The 17,216-nt window shown below is 37.2% G+C and overlaps 1 protein-coding gene across 3 annotated transcripts in view; it reads left to right on the forward strand.

The window, feature by feature from the left end:
• LOC123611706 (uncharacterized) overlaps positions 1 to 17,216 on the forward strand; it is a 90,185-nt gene that overhangs the window by 21,934 nt on the left and 51,035 nt on the right. For 2 of the 3 annotated variants that reach the window (XR_012506347.1, XR_012506348.1), the window contains one exon: positions 10,227 to 10,335. The gene's annotated coding sequence lies outside the window, so the exon portion shown is untranslated. Of the gene's footprint in view, positions 1 to 345; positions 977 to 10,226; positions 10,336 to 17,216 lie in introns of those variants that run through there. The other variant, XM_045503831.2, reaches the window with a different exon arrangement.

Consider the following 17,216-nt stretch of genomic DNA (forward strand, 5'->3'; position numbering starts at 1 on the left):
TAAAAAGTGTGCTAGAACAGAGCTTCTCAAATTATCGATGGTGAAATCCAGGTCTTTGCTTTTTTATTTTTTATGTCTATATGTCCATTCTGTCTTGGACTGATACTTTTGTAAAGTACAATACAAATTAATTACTAGAAAATTTAAATACAATCTCCCATTTAAAAACTTGCTATAATAGGTTCTAAATGTCAGCAGTCTCTCTCTCTATATATATATAATTACATATATTATGTATCTAATCTTCAAGTGTAAATTAAATGCTTTTGTTAACAAGATGAAATAATTCCATGTGGTAGTACTACCAGGGAGAACCTCAAAGACATCCCTTTTTTTGCACCTCAGTTCTGAGACCACATACCTGCTCAGGAGAATTGGAATACTACATGGAGAAAATTCACTGAAGACCTTGTTGGAGGCAATACGCAGGTGGAGAATATCTCTTTGATGGAGGAGGTCATCCAGAGGACATGGCTGCCGGTTGACCTGTGAGCTGGACCTCACACCCCTCCCCTGTCCTTAAAATGAAAGTTCTGCCCACAGTTCCCACAGTGGGAATTGTTTTGAAGGATGCAGCCTTGAGAGAGCAATGTGTAGTTGAGATCATCTGGATGGTACATGTGACTGAACCCAGTTAAGGCCTCTAAGTAAACTTTTAAGAATCTGGTGGGCAGATGTGGGAATCTACTTGTCCTACAGCCACCCAAGACAAGCCTCATATGTAAGTTCTCTTGCTTATTAAATTATTATACCACCTACCATTCTGGAGTGGCTGTCTCTTTCTTCAGTCTCTCCTTGCCCTCTTGTGTACAGGGCTAGTTTCAGATTTTACCAGGAAACTCCTCCAGTTGTGAACCAACATTCTTAGTCCACCTCTTTTAAGATGATGTAAGAGGAAGTGATAACTTCACTTTTGACTTTTGAAATAATGTAAGAAAAAAAATTGCTAAATAAGTAGACCGAGAAAGCAGTCATTTAAAACCTATTACTTAACAGAAACAGACTCGCAGACATAGTAAACAATCTTATGGTTTCCGCAGGAAAATAGTGGGAAGGGATAAATTTGGGTGTTTGAGATTTGCAAATGTTAACCGCTATATATAAAAATAGATCAAATCAAATTTCTTCTGTATAGCACTGGAAAATATATTCACTATCTTGTAATAACCTTTAATGAAAAAGAATATGAAAACAAAGATATGTGTGTGTGTATATATACATATATATATATGTATATATACACACACACACACACATATATATATACACACATGACTGGGACATTATGCTGCATGCCAGAAACTGACACATTGTAACTGACTATACTTCAATGAAAAAACTAAACTAAACTAAACTAAACCAAAAAAACCCCTATTACTTAAGGCTATCTTGTATATAAAATAAAGGGCTTGGTTGGCAAAAGTTTTACCAACATACTTATTTAAATTTTTGCTTATAAATAGGATCATTTATTTATTTTAGAGTCTGAAAGGATAAAGGAGTCATTCCTGATCTTTGGCCACAGGTTTCTCTATAATGGTAGATCAAGAATAGAAATGGATAGTAATAAATGTTGAGACTGAAGATGTGGTGGCAAAGTTATAGGGGAGTTTCTCTCTATATTGAAGAACTTGGACTTGATTCTGTGGAAAATAGAGAACAATTCAAGACTTTTAAATAGAATTTCATGTTCTGACTGCATTGCTTATTTGTTCTTTTAGCTTTTGATTTTTTTGAAAAATCACCTTTGCTGTTGACTGGGGAATGGATGGGAGATGGGATGGGGAAAGTGCATTAAGTATAGAGGCAAGAAGGCCAAGTGCAATGAAGACAATGAAGACCTGAACTAAGACAGTAACTGGGATTACAGAAAGAGGACAGATTTGGGCTCTTGAAGTAGTGTAACCAGCATTTATTGGTGACTGATTGAATGATTGAGTATGGTGGTAAGGGAAAGGCAGAATTCAGGGCAGTTTCTAGTTTTCTTCCTTGGTCAAATGTAAGTGGTGGTGCATTTCATAACATGGGAACACTGGAAAGGAGTAAGGATGAGGAGGGAGGAGACTGATTTAATTTTGGCCATGTTAGATTTGAGATGACTGTGGATCCTGGAACTAATTATGAGTAATTGATGAAGGGATGCTTCTTTCGATTTTGGGGGTGTGGTACCTAGGAAATCATAATTGTATAAACAGTTTTTAGCAAACTTCTTTGAGGCATTTGGTCCACAAAAATTTAAAACAGACTCAATGTTTTTCTACAAAGCCTCTTTATGAAATAGACGTTTCAAAATCAGAAAGAATTAGGAGGCTGGCTGGGATAGTATTGGAAAGAAACAAACATTAATTCTATCAAACAATTTTCTCTGAAGTTTCTGTATTGAACTTAAAGAACACATATAATCATTATTTATTAACTGTGATGTGTTTTGATTATTTAAAATTTGCACCCTGTGTTTAAAGAGGAATGTGAAAAGTGAACATTCCTAAACAAATAACAAAAGTGAATATGGAGAGGTAGGTATGGGATCTCTAATGACTTCCGAAGAAGTTAGGATTATCTATCTATCTATCTATCTATCTATCTATCTATCTATCTATCCATCCATCTATCTTTAAGAATATTTATGTATATTGCCTATAGGTTCTTTTTCTCTGGAGAAGCTTGACTGATACAGATTGTTTAATAGAAATGCTAAGGTTGGCCCTAAAAGTTCTGTGTTTTTGGAAAAAAATGAGGAAAGCAAGTTAGACCTTGAAAAACCCACGCCTAGATTAAGCAGGGATTGATAATGGTTGACATTTAAGAAGATCAATTTACCATTCTAAATAGAAGGGGTTCCATTTCATTTAAACAAATTCATGGTTAGTATTTAAATGTTTGTGCCACTATTAAAGTTTCACATTTTCAAATAAAAAAATTAATTAAAGTGTTGTAGAAATATGTATCACCAGTGTTTCAATGGAAGTAGTAGTATAGAAGCCTACTGTCTGATCAGTACTTCACAGGTGGTTGATCTAGCCTTGGGGTCTAAAAAACATTCTTCAGTATGGGGAAAAGGATGAGGGAGGTGTACATTTTAAAATCAGTGTGCAGAGGTGACTGATCAGATAATTTCACTTGGAGAAATAAACCTCTGCCTACTCTATTTTAGGACAGGAATTTATCAAGTAAGAATTTTCATCTACTTTCCAAATAAGCTAAGAAAATATCTGCAATATTTATGCAAAGATGTTAATTGAAGTAAGGACAGATTGAAAAATTATATAGCTATAAAACATGATAGGTTGAATGACTAATTGTGAAATATGCAGTCATTAAAAACGATGCTGTTGATCTCTTATTATGACATGCCTGATAAACTTACCTGTATATGAAACCAGCATGTACTAATAACACACCCACACCAATTGTCTTGTTTAGCAAGGAACTGTCTTTGTGAGAACACTCAGGGTGGAAAGTAAGAACTGGGACATGAATGGAGAGAACTGAAGGATCAGAAGAGCTATTTCATCTGCTCTGCATGACCATGTGGGAGCAAGAGAGAGTGAAGGGAGTGAGGGGACTGAATTTCCACTGAGAAGTTGTGAGAAAGGGATTGCTTACAATTAAAGGCCAGTGCAGATTCCCCAGTAGTGGGTTTACCAAAGATCCATTTGGGAACTTGGATTTTAATATTTGATTCAAATGTTGTTGTTGCTGCGATGTAAACTTGTTTTTTTCTTTTTAAAATCTTCCTAATAAATCCTCAGTAAAGTCTAATCTAGTCCCAGATGCATGTGTAAAATGGGCCTTATTGTGGAACTCAAAGAAGGGTCTGAGTTTGATATCAGACAAGGAAGAAAATGTAAAGGCTGGAGCCTGGAGGCAGAGTTGCTCAGAAGAACGACTAGGAACTTGGGGGTAGGGCTCTACATAAGGGTTAGCAACAGGGTGTGGATTGAAGGTTTGAGGCAATATTATTTAGACCTTATGGGGCAAGGAGGAATTTGCTGACACTGCCTGACATGGGGTATAAAGTAATGAGCTGAACACCATGCATGCACAGGTTGCCATTCCCAGGGGAAGACTCCAGCTATATGGAAGATAGCAAAGCGCATCACAATGCCAACCATCAGGAACAGAAGTTCAAGTACTTCTGCCCATGGCATCCTGGTATTGGGCTCTCCAAGGAAAATACAATGCAGTCAAGCACTGGATGGAGCAATGGCTTTACTTACAGAGAGAAGAGGCAGAGCAAGATCAGCTTTAGAGTCAGAGCAAGATCCCCCAAGGCCAGTAGGTCTCTCCAGGCAGCCCCTGCAGGGCAGTTTACCTATAAGCACCCTTCCCGAGCTCCAGTGGAAGAGCTTGTCCCCTCCCTATGGAGGACAGGTGTAGTAATGGGGTTGGCCAGGTACAATAAGATGCAACACTTAAGCAGAACAAAGGAGCACACAGTGAACTTACAATAGGGAAAGCTAGTTCCACAAAAGGTGATCCACCCTGTGAGGCTGTCATCTCTTGGTAAGGAAGTGTTCCAAGCCCAAGGTCCGTTCTTATGCAGACCAGTGGGGTCAAAGACAGCACACAGGAGACGGCCTTTTCCAACATCTAGATTACTCCAAGTAGTACCTTTTTTTTGTACAAGTTTGAGGCTGTACTCAGGCAGGAACATACATTCACACGTACACTGCAAATATTAAAACATTGTGCACCGATATGTAAATGGTGTTTGTTTTGAGGAGATTGGATCTCATTTTCTTCTTTATATTTTCCTGTGTTGTGTGAATATTTCTATAATGAATGTTTCTTGTTTCTCAAATCAGAAATCAAAGATATTTCTGTTTGAAAAACAAAAAGGAATTTTGTCTTGCTTCTAGAACAAAATGTAATCATGCAGAAGCTGAGCTTGGCAGATTTTTTCCAAGAATGGAGGCATTTCATGAAATCACCTTATGGATTCTTTGTAAATCCTGCATAATATTTGATAGGTGTTGAAAGTGTTAAGGGCATAATCAGTCTTCTCTCCTTTTCTTTTGCTGCTTTGCTTCAGACAGGTAAATCACTGCTTTGGAAGGTTTTATGGGACAGATGATATCCTGCTCTTTCAAGTTGTGCTCTCACTTAACTCTTCTGTCTGCTTTTCCTACGATGTCCTCCTTCCCCATCTTTCCGAATATTCTTTGAACGTCACTTCCTTCTTGGTAAAGCCTTATCCAGCTCTAGCGGTACCTAACTGCTTTGTCTCTGCCCCCATGGTGCCTTATATATACCTGAAACAAGGATCTTAACACATTATTGTGGGCTTTTTCCTACCTACAGCTGTTTTCCCACTAGACAATTCTGCAAATTGCCATTTCATTCTGTGTGGAAAGACCATTGCTGTGCCCAAGATGTCTCTGAATTCCCAAGTTCACTTCCTGCCCCAATTTCCTGCCTGTGCTGAATTGGATGAGAGATCACCTTGCCCTCTGGCATGTTCTCTCTTGAATTACACAGGGTGCAGAGCAAAAAGAGTTTATCGTGTATTTATATTCCTTCCACTTAGCACAGCGCCTGTTTTTCAATTTTTGTTGTATTGGTAATAAGCACTGGGGTCAGGTGCTTCGAGTATGGAGCTGTTAATTCAGTCATAGCTATACGGTGTTTCATCACATGAACCCACAAAACGGAGTTAGAATAGGCTTCTAAGTGTAAGTAGTATATAGGCACATCACCAGGAATATTTTAATAGTTACATGATTGATACTTTAAATAATTCATACTTATTAAGAATGAGTGTATGTGTTATACCATCCCCCTCAACACTGATATTTCTTAAAATGTTTCGTGATACTTTCTCTTATGTCTCTAGTGTGATATTTACTTTGCAACACATTTATGATTGTCCCATCTGTATTAAGTTTAACTTCAAAAATATCTGGTATCTGTTCTGTATCCAACTTCAGGAGAAAACTGTTTTGTCTTACTACCATCCATTATTATTATTATGTTTTCTGCAATGCATTATACCATGTGTAACTAATATTTTAGAATTATAGAGAAGCATCTGCTTCTGTTTTAATGTCTTGATAAAAGCACTGTAAATATTGTAGCTGTATAAGATTCTTTCCTTTAAAGAATCTGTTTCATTTCACCTGGAAACTATCTTAATTCTTAAATCCTGCACCCAGATGTTGCATCTAGTAGACGAAATACATAACTTTTAATCAACTTCTTTGTTAATTAGTTATGGAAAATATGCAGCTTTTACATTTTCAAGAAGTGGTGTTAGAATTCTAAGTTAAACAAAGAGCCAGTGATACAACATTTACTCCTGCACCATATAATTAACCTTTTAGAACACAGCTTTCATATTCATTTAATCACTCAAGGCACGAAAATTATACTTACAAGGCAGAAATAACTGGTTAGGGCCAGCAGAGTGTACTGTTCACATAGCTGAGTGACTTTATTCCGGGAGCCCTGCCTTTTGGAGAGTTACCTCCTGATTGTGATTGCCTCCTGATACCCCTTTCACTCAGTGATAATCACTTTAAACAAGCTTACGGGGACAGCTGGAGAGTTGCCCTTTCTCCATTAAGACATAGATCCCAGTGGGAACAGGGAGCAGTTAAGGATGTAGCAATAAACTCAAGTTGGGTTATACTCAGTTTGTTGCTTTTAGGTTGGGGCTGGGGGCTAGGGGTTAATTTACTGTGCTTTTTCCTGGAAAACCTCAGTTTCACGGAATGGAAGAGCTAAAAGTGGACCTAGATATCTAGTTTAATAATCTTAATTTTGTGGGTCAAAGAAAGTTTCATGAATGTTAACCATGTAACTCTGGGGAAAAATAATGTCATCCTGGGCTTTACGACCTACATACGACGAATACAAGCTGTCATTTCCCTCTTTGTAGGAGGACCACTGGTGTGCCTGAGGTTTTCGTAAATTATCAAATTTACTTCGGATCCAACTTCCTGCCCATACTAACTTTGATGAGAAGTCTCCTTGCCCTCTCACACATGCACTTCTGATTTATGTGGGACTTAAGTGTTTTTCTTAATTTTTCCACAAAACAGTAGTTTCTCCAATCTCCTGCCATTTGGTTCAGCCCTGCTCTTTCCTTTGTCCCCCAATTCCTATTTTATTTTCTTTCTTTTTTTTTTCTTGATGGAGGTACTGGGGATTGAATCCAGGATCTCGTGCATGCTAAGCATACACTCTACCACTGAGCTATACCCCAGCCCCTGACCTTATTTTCAAGCTGAGCACTTTAATTCTACTTGTACTTGCCTTCTTCCTCACATGGAGTATTATTTTTATTTTTTTATGTTTTGTATAGACAGAGTTCCCTCGTACACTAGAAGATCTCACGTGCTGACTTAATAGTGTTAATAAAAGCCAATAAATAAACATAAATAAAAATAGAATTACAATTGATTTTAATTACTGTTTCACTTTTAAGTGAATTTATGCATAATGTTAGAGCGCTCCCTTTTCATTTAAAGGACACTTTTCTTACATATGGACTATTGACTCCTGTCTCCATCTGTGGTACTTGTCTGGTAAAACCAACATTCTGGTTAAATCTGACTGGCTCTCTGTGCCCTCTCTTGAACAACTGAAGATAGCTGGAAGAATGTAGACAAACAGGCTGAATGATTTCTCAGTAACGCATGACAATGGGGACCCTTGGCACCGCCTGCAGTCAGTTTCCTCGTCATTGGCTCTTCCATCCTCAGATGTCTGTTTCATGCTCTCCTCTCTCCTAAACCTTCAATGCTTCTCCCTCTCTTCCTTCTTTCAGCTGATGAATCTGCCTCCTACTTTACTGAGGAAACAAGCAAGTTGAAGAGCTGTTCCTTGTCTCTACACTACCCAGTCAACTAGCCTACATGCATCTGTCTCCAGAAACTCTTCTGCCCCTCTTACTAATTTGGGTGACCTTGTGCTCGGATGCAAGGTCAGACCTTGCCCTTCTGCACTAGTCCTTAGTGCTATGCTTGGTGCATAATGGGTGTGCAATAAATGCTTATAAATGAGTGAATGAATGCCTCTCTTTCCTTGGCTGACATGGATTCAAGGGCAGTCCAATAAGTTAAAGCTTAAACTTGAAGAGTGTTGTTTCATGACATCTGTATCAGTGCCCTGAGGCTTTCATGCTTTCTATCTGGGTTCAGTTTGGATGTGCCTGCCATATACCTGAGTTCTCTGTGATTGCAACAAAAGTTCCAAGGACTGTGTTAGGGGATGAGGATAGAGCAGGTAGCCTGACAATATATCTGTTGTCAAAACATTAGTAGAGTCTTATTCTATTTAAAATTTACTTGACAGGTTTAGAGATATTTTGTCTTCCCCTAAGTTCGTTAATTAATTAAAATATCAAATTAAACGAATATAGATGGCTATTTTCTCTTTCTACTTCTCTGATTGCCTTTTCTTACAGCTTATTTATTTGACTTGATGAGTATTGTTTTTCTTTACAATGTCTTTATTGCTCTTTTACCTGAATTCCAACCATTGCAGCTGCTTTCCCACTGTACTTTACCCCATGATGTGTAATTAAGCTGCCCATTTTCCTGTAATTAAAAAGGTTAAAGAATTGATTGTAATCATCACTCTGAGGAAAATCAGCAGGAGTAAAATTACAGATGATAGTTAAAAAATGTTTAATATATGTTTCTTTCAAGTAGATTTCAGGATTTACAGAACAGACCTTCTTACCCATCCCCAGGCTTTTAGACAGAACAGGAAACTATCTTATTCAGAGAGTTATTTTCTTCAGTAATTTAAAAAGAGGAACATCTTTGTCCCTTTCTCTCTTGGTTTTATCTTTTATAAATTTACCTCTTCATAAATTTTGTCTTATGTCTTACCTGGCTCCTTTCTGCAGAAATTGAAGCTCAAGTTTTCATCAAATATAACACTAACCTTACTTATTTCATCCATTTGACTTCTTTAGTCTAAATGATTTCATTTCTCTGAAACTTTCCTTTTGGGCCTTTTCTTACAACTTTCTCATTATTATTCTATAAACGTAACAATCAAATAGCAAGATATATATTACCAAAAAAATTTTTATTTGGGCCAAATAAAGCAGATAAATTATCCCTCCCCAATTTTTTTTTAAAGTAAAAGTTTACTTAAATGGCCTAGGAAAGGTATTTTAATGTCTAGAATATTCTGACTATATTAAACGGTTTACCATTATGTTAAGAAATACAGATTTAAACACATAAATACAATCAAGAGAATGGACTTTAGAATCAATCTCTTGCTAAATTGCTGGTTCTTCTCTTAAACTCACAGTTTAGTGGAAACAGAATATATGTACATAAAAATTATAGATTATTGGTATTTGATTGTGTGCTGAATTCTATGCTATGGTGTATTAGAAGTCTTCACAGGAAGAAAGGATTGGGGTGGGCTTGAGTAATTGGGAAAGTAATCATGTCACACGTAGGAGACTGGACTTAAAAGAGGGAGGGGGATTTGCCTAGGGAAAAGAGAGAGGATATTAAAGATGAGGGAAACTCCTGAGAGATAAGGGGTTTTAGGATTAATAAGTCATATGAGGATATTTGGAATATTGGCTAATATTTTCTAAGAAGGGCAAGGTTATTCCTTATGTTACCAGGAAAAGGAAAATAAGAATTACCTCAGTTCTTAGTCACCTGAAAAAAAGATTTTTGACAAGAGACAGAAAGCGTGATATAAGCAAGATTTTCATTAGTGAAATAAAAAAAGTAAAAAATAGTACATTGCTGAGAATTGGGAGTGGGCTGATCCAAGAGAGGAAAAATGGCGCCATTCCTTTGTTTTTCCTGTTTTCATATCCTGGTTTTGCGATTGATTGATTGACAGCTTAGGTTGCCTGTGCTCTGGCATGCCCATTCCCTTTTTGGGCAGGTCCAGCTGCAGCGTTTTGATTTTAACTGGCTTCTTTTACTGGCCCTCATTTAGAGAAAGTAGAAATTTCTGGATTTTTCCTTTCCCCTTCCTCTCCCCCTGCCCAGCGCTCATTTCTATCTAAACTACCTAACACTTACATTGTTATTCAGGGTTCTCCAGAGAAACAGAACCAATAGGATTGATTGATCTATCTACCTACCTACCTATCTATCTGTCTGTCTGTCTGTCTGTCTGTCTGTCTATCTATCTATCTATCTATCTATCTATCTATCTATCTATCTATCTATCTATCTATCTATCTACTTACCTATGAAGAGATTTATTGAAGGAATTGTTTCATGCCATTATAGAGGTCAAGAAGTGTGACTGTGCCACCTGCAAATTGAAGGACCAGGAAAACCAGTGGTGTAATTCAGTCTGGAACTGAAATGCCTGAGAAGCTACCTGGGGGCCAATTATGTAAGTACTGATCCCAATCTGAAGGCCTAAGAGCCAGGAGTGCTGATACCCAAGGGCAGGAAAAGATGGATATCCCAGCTCAGATAGAGCAAATTCCGCCTTCCTCTACTTTTCTGTTCTATTGGCTCCCCATGAGTGGGATGTTCACATGCGATTAGAGAAGATGATCTTTACTTAGTTCACCAATTTAAATGCCAGTCTCTTCTTGGAACACCCTCACAGACACACCCAGAAATAATGTTTCACCAACTCCTTTGGCACCTTTTAGCCCAGTGAAGTTGAGACACATGATTAACCATTACACAGTTAGGAAAAGAAATGTCGAGTCGATTCCTCCCAAAACAGTATCTTTTCTGATTATACCAGAAAATAATTGATGGGGGGCGGGGAGTTGAAGAGCAGAACACTTGACTAATTGTTTTTGCCTACTTAGTTCACTCAGGGCTCCTTTTTAGCAACATCTGTCCACACCTAATCTTAAACAGATGTATTTTAATATGTATTTTCTCTGGATATTGTAATAGTTGGAATAAAAAAGATAATAGCTTCAAGGACTTACTGTGTGCTAGCAACTGTTTGAAGTGCTTTATAGTGTTAACTCAGTCTCTTGGAAAAACTTTACAACATAAATACTGCTATTATCCCCATTCTACACCTGAGGCAAGTGAGGCACAGAGGATACATGAGAAGTTGTGCCACATTATGGATCTATAATGAGCGAAGCCAGGGTCTGAACCCTGGTTGTCTGGTCCCAGGGACTGTGCTCTTAATCTGAGTCAGAGCCTGTGCCCCAGACCTAATTGCTCGGGCACTTTTCTTGAGCATCTTGTAAGTGCTGGACATTGAGGGGCTAAACAAATTTGAGATCTGGCTCTCCCCATAAAGATCTAACAGCTTGTTACTAAATTGTGAGGGATGGATTCCCAGGCTTTAGCTGTTGGAAGAAAGATAATTAGGAGATCAGGGAGAGTCAGTGAGGTCTGCACTGAGGTTCAGAGAAGAGTTGGATGAATTCACTGGGATAAAAAGGGAGTGAGCATTTAGGCAGGAGACTGCAATAGGGATGAACAAGTCTGACTCCATTTGGATCTGTTTCTTTTACTGTATTCTATTGTTTTTGCTACAAGTTAATCACTAAAGGGATGTTGCCTAAAAGCTTAAATTACACTTAACAGCCCATCTCTGGGAACCCTGGCTCCCAGGTAATGAGCGTTAAGCTAAAATACATTTGTTTAGCTCACAGGAAACATGCTGACCAGGCCCACCTGTGGATGACTGTAGGCTGGAAGAAATTAACATACCCCCCACTCCCACCCCTACCCCGACTCTGTCAAAGGCTGACCAGAGCTAGGAAATGCTCGACTTTACTCCCTCCGCTTTTAGTAGGAAAGAAGCCAGAATCCGAACTCAGGTAAGAAGTTTCTTCGGGACACTAGTGTACCATCTTCTCCGTCTGCTGGCTTTTTTAGTAAAGTCACTATTCCTTGCCCCCGCTACTTGTCCCTTGATTTATTGAGCTGTCATGCGACGAACAGTACAAGCCTGGACTCAGTAACAACAGCAAGAGGGGTGGACGTGCAGACGTAGTGTCTTAGTTTTCTAGGGCTGCCGTGACAAAATACCACAAACTTGGTGGCTTAAGACAACAGAAATGTATTCTTTCACAGTTGAGGAGGCTAAAAGTGTGAAACTAAGGAGTAGGCAGGGCCATGCGCCCTCTGAAGCCTCTGGGGAAAAGTCCTTCTTTGCCTCTTTCTAGCTTCTAGTGGCTCCTGGCGTTCCTTGATGTTCCTAGGCTTATAGTCACATTATTCTAATCTCTGCCTTTACATGATCTTCTTTCCTGTGCCTCTGTGGGTCCCTTCCTCTTCTTACAAGGAGATTAGTCATTGGATTTAGGGCCCATGCCAATCCAGTATGGCCTCATCTTAACTAATTACATCTGCAAAGACCCTGTTTCCAATAAGATCACACTCTTGAAGTGAACATGAATTTGGGGGGGACACTATTCACTTCACTGTAAGTGGTAACAGCACAGGGAGTGGTGTCGTTTCCATGCTCTTTGATGGGGAGAAAACGTGAGCTGTACTTTAAACAACATGAGTTTAAAGTGACATTTTTGGATATGTTTCAATGACAATATGAAACAGCTTTATTTCCTTGGAAGTGTCACCCATTTCTAGGTCCTGTAAGGACCTGGTTATTGCCATGCAAAAAATTAAGTAGGTCATGCTTTTGTTGAAATGTTCTTCTCGTTCCATTCGTAAGTTTATAGCCTGCAGTTGTTTCCATGCTCATCCACATCCTCCTCCTCCTCTGCCTCATAATTAGCATTGTCATGGAATGGCAAACATTCATTGAGTGCCTACTGCATGCCCAGTACTGTTCTAAGGCTTTACACTTAATCTTTACAAGAATTTTTAATTTTCATTAAAACTGCCCTAGACCCTTTTATAGGGGAAAAAAACTGAGAAGATTTTTATTTCAATGCTACATTTTAATGAAAATTAAATATTCTTGGGATAATTTCCTCATAATTAGTAATGCAAATTTTTAGTTAAAATTCAACCACATGTTGTGCTATACAAGACAATAAGCAGATGCTTCTGGGTGTATACTCGTTAAGTTCTTAGAGGCTAAGGAAATACCCTGCCTGGAAATGTGAAGGTTTCTTTGATCAAAAGACAAAGTACAGAAAATGCTGGAGCTTTAAAACATATGTTGTAGAATCAAGGATATTTGATATATCTGGTTTATCAATTCATAAATTATACTATGCATTTCTTTTGGTGAGATAAAGTTACTGGGAACTTGAACTGCTAGTTGTCACACGTATATATTCAGAAAGTGTTACCTTCCAAACAGCTATTTTAGGTTTCTATTTCTCAGAGTCTTATGTGAGGGATTCTAGAAGGGTGACTAAGAACCTCAATGTTGGAATCAACCTCCTACCTTCCCACTGGCTTGCTATATGAATGTGGGAAAGTTGCCTAAACTCTCTGAACCTCAATAACCTCATGGAGATAAGCATAATTAACATTTGGGACTATTTAAAAAATTCTATAAAATTATATGTATTTGACTGTAACAAAGTAAGTGCTAAACTTTAAAACTAAAATTTAGTAATGAATAAAGAACACACATTTACTTCATTATTTATGAGATTATCCTTAATGGCTCTTTTTTAATGCTTGGATTTGTTGTTTTTATATGATTAGTTGATAGATGTATTTTAGCTTACATTTTTTCAAGTCATAAGATTAAATGCAAAATTCTTTCAAGTTTCAAATGTAGACACTCAAGTGTAAGGAAACATGAAAGATTTGACTTATGTGACTGGTAAATTGTTTGTTATATATGCACAATTTTTTTTTTTTTATTGCTAGTTAGGCCTTTAAATTGTGTAGTGCACATTAGAGTTTGATGCAATCAAGTGTTTTGGCATTTCTAAAAGTCTTTGAAATGATGTCAATATTGCTGTTAGACTACTAGAATAATCTCCAGTTTAGACAGCTCTTTAAACTCTAGTTGAATTATTAGTTGATAATGATCCAATAATTTCCCAAGTCCCAAGATAATTTATTATCTTTTGATGCATGTAATACTCATTTATAATTTTCAAAAATAAGATGTAGCCATTTTTATAAATAGTAATTTTGCATATAAATGGATTTTATCTGTTGCAGATTATCAAACTCATTATGTAAGTTTGCATCCTTTTCTAATTCCAAAATTTCTGTCCGCCACATATACGACTATTTTAAATAAAATGATATTATTCATACTTCCTGTGTCTTTACAGAAAAGTGACTAATTCACAATTGGATGCCTTACATACCACTTACCCAAGAAGACTTATTTGGTAACCATAAGTTTGTTTTCTACAAATTATTTATTTTTAATACTTATTTAGATTTTTTTTTAAGTGACACAATTGCTAACTTACACTTTAGACCAATACTTGGTTTACGTGAACATAACTCTAAACTGCAAACAGTTAGATTTCAGGCTGTTTAAATATTTGATCCATTTATAAAAGAAAAATTCATTAAAAATAAACCTGTCAAGGTTTCTAAGGATCGTATTATAAGTCATACCACTATACTTTTCCTTTATTTCAGCAAATATGCATAGGACGTGAAAGAGTAAGCGCTCATTAATATAACTTTGGATTTGCAAAACGTATGGCTTTGCTGAGTTTCAGTACTGGGGCTGGCGATAGCTGGATTACTCTGTAAGAAGATAGGAGAATTTTTTTTTTCTTTCTAAAGGATGGGCAAAGAGCAGAGAGGGGAAGGGCAGAGAGCAGACAGCAGAGAGGAGGGTAGAGTCACATAATAGGGCCATGAAAGGCACTTAGAAATAAGGATCTAACATTGCATTTTAACTTCTTGATTCTTCAAAATTTCTCTCTCTCTCCAAACTTTCATCAAAGTCTGCAGCACTAAAGGTCTTTTGCGTGTGTGTGTAAGTCAAGGAGAGGTGCTGGCGGGGAAGTCATAGTTCTTATTTGAATTTAAATGAATCCCCTCAGTCTTTTTAATTAATTAGAATTAAAGTATTTTCTCTCTTACATTTTGAAATAATCATCAATTGGACAGTATTCTCAAATAGAACGTTGTGATCTTATGTCACTTTCAGGTGACACAACCATCACTTTTAAGGTCTCCAAGGAATGCATGGCAATGGCAATATAGTAGATCTATGCGAAGCATTTGCGTAGCTGGTCATCGGCACCCTGAGTGGTGGCACGTGTCAAAGTCCAGAGTGGTGTTAACAGCCCTGAGTGCATATTTACTTAGTATCATAATGATGGGAAAGTATGATCCACTGGCAATTCAGGCACTGAGTTTATGTCATTAAGGAGTCACTGGCTGATTTATAGTGTGCATTATTATCTGGTGTCATAGAGTTTAGGAGTCAGGCATCCATATGCGCATAGGGGCTATGCAACCATTTGATATGCCATCAAGTATTTAAAAAGAAAAGAGGATTTCAAGTGATATTAATGGTATTAGTGGTAATATTAGGTTGCACAAATTATTCTTTTATTTGGTTTTTAATGTATTAAGCAACAATCATAAAATCTCTTGAAGCTGCGGCTTAGTTGTGGCGAGGTCAACACGTGACCTTCATATAATGTGGTACAAAGTTCATCTCAATCGCTACAGCGTAGTGAAGTTATAATGGGATTACTCCTCCTCGTGCAGAATCCAAGGATTTCTACTCCTTTTCAAAATGCATATCTCAGGAGATTACAGTTAAAGACTATGTTATTGACCTAATTTCTCTGATGGTTTAAATTCATTCATGTTTTCAACTAAGGAATTTTATGCTTGTAGTTGTCAGCTCATGCCATGTGCCCTATATTCTAGTTTATGGCAACTTTGCTTCACAAATCCCATTAGATGACCTGATGGGCTTTAGAGCATTGGTTATATGAACGCCTATATATACATGTATGGACTCATATTTAAAACTGAATAAACAAAATAACAACTTTAATTTACATTCAATGGAATAACTTCATTACAGATTAGTTTTCTACTATTAGTAGAATATGCCATGTCATATCATGGTTTAAGATAAGTGAGTATATTTTTAGGATTTTTGTAGGAAGAGAGGACATACAGAAATACTTTAGAATACAAAACTTAAGCTTACCATAACATGTAGTATGTGTACCATTGGACAGAGGAATTCAAACTATCCACAGTATAAGTTATTAGCTAATTTGCTTCCATTTCTTGTTACTCAAATTCCAATGTTAATTATGTCAAAGCTATATATTCTTCATTTTTCTGAAGCTAAAGATCTTTTTCCTTTTTATTAAGGTAGCTATGGAATATTGTTGATATTAAGATGGTATTATTTTAGATCTATTTTTTGCTATTTGGGAAAGAGATGACTGGGAAGAAATATAAACTATTAAGAGAAATACATATTTAGATTGTGATGTATTAAAATGAACATTGACATTAGCTCAATAGGAATTTGAACAAATAGTGTTATATTTGATGTTCAGTATGTACACATATTCATGGAAGGCTCACCATGGAAAGATCGGGGGGGAAAGTGAGGTTGAAACTCTCATCTTCTGAGAACCACTGTTCTCCCCAGATGCTTCATTCCTGATGCTCCTTTACTCTCTCTCCTGGCAAATGGTGTGAGTGAGCTAGACACATATTGTTCTGAAAGGAAAATATTTATTATTTAGTTAAATATTATATAAATATTACAAAAATGAAACAGCATGTTTCTGTGATTCCCAGTGTTGACAAAAAAATTAGTCGATCTAAGAAAGAAAGGGAAAATTTTATTCGAGCCAAATTTGAGGCTTATAATCTGGTAAGAGCATCTCAGAAAGCTCTGAGAACTTTTCCTCCAGTTAGAAATCAAGGCACAGTTATACAAGTTTTTTGAGACAGAGGGCTGTACATCAAATGATGTATTATTGACAGTTTATATAATCCAGATCTAAGCGTCATCCTGATGGGTCATGTGACCCCTTACAAGATCACGGAGGAATGTTATCTTTCAAGGAAGTGTCTTGTTGATGCCGGGAGAACGTTGCTCTTCATGGTTGAGCAGGTATTCCTGCCGATGGGGGAGGCTTGGTGGATGCCTGATACAGATACGCAGTGCACAGTGGGGGCCACCGAGAGAAGGCCGAAGGGCAGAGAAGAGTGTTTCATGTTTAAATTTTTCTTGTCTTGCTATCAAATATGAATTTTATTTCACACTAGAATTTCTCTTTGCTTAAAATATATTCTTTTTTGTTTTTTTTTTTTTAAATCAATACCTATGGCTGACCAAGCTGCTTAGCAAATAGAGTTCTGCTTCCCATCCCCTTCTCCTTATACTGCCACTGGAAACTGGAA

This window comes from Camelus bactrianus, chromosome 1, assembly GCF_048773025.1.
Source record: "Camelus bactrianus isolate YW-2024 breed Bactrian camel chromosome 1, ASM4877302v1, whole genome shotgun sequence".
NCBI classification, from domain to species: Eukaryota; Metazoa; Chordata; class Mammalia; order Artiodactyla; family Camelidae; genus Camelus; species Camelus bactrianus.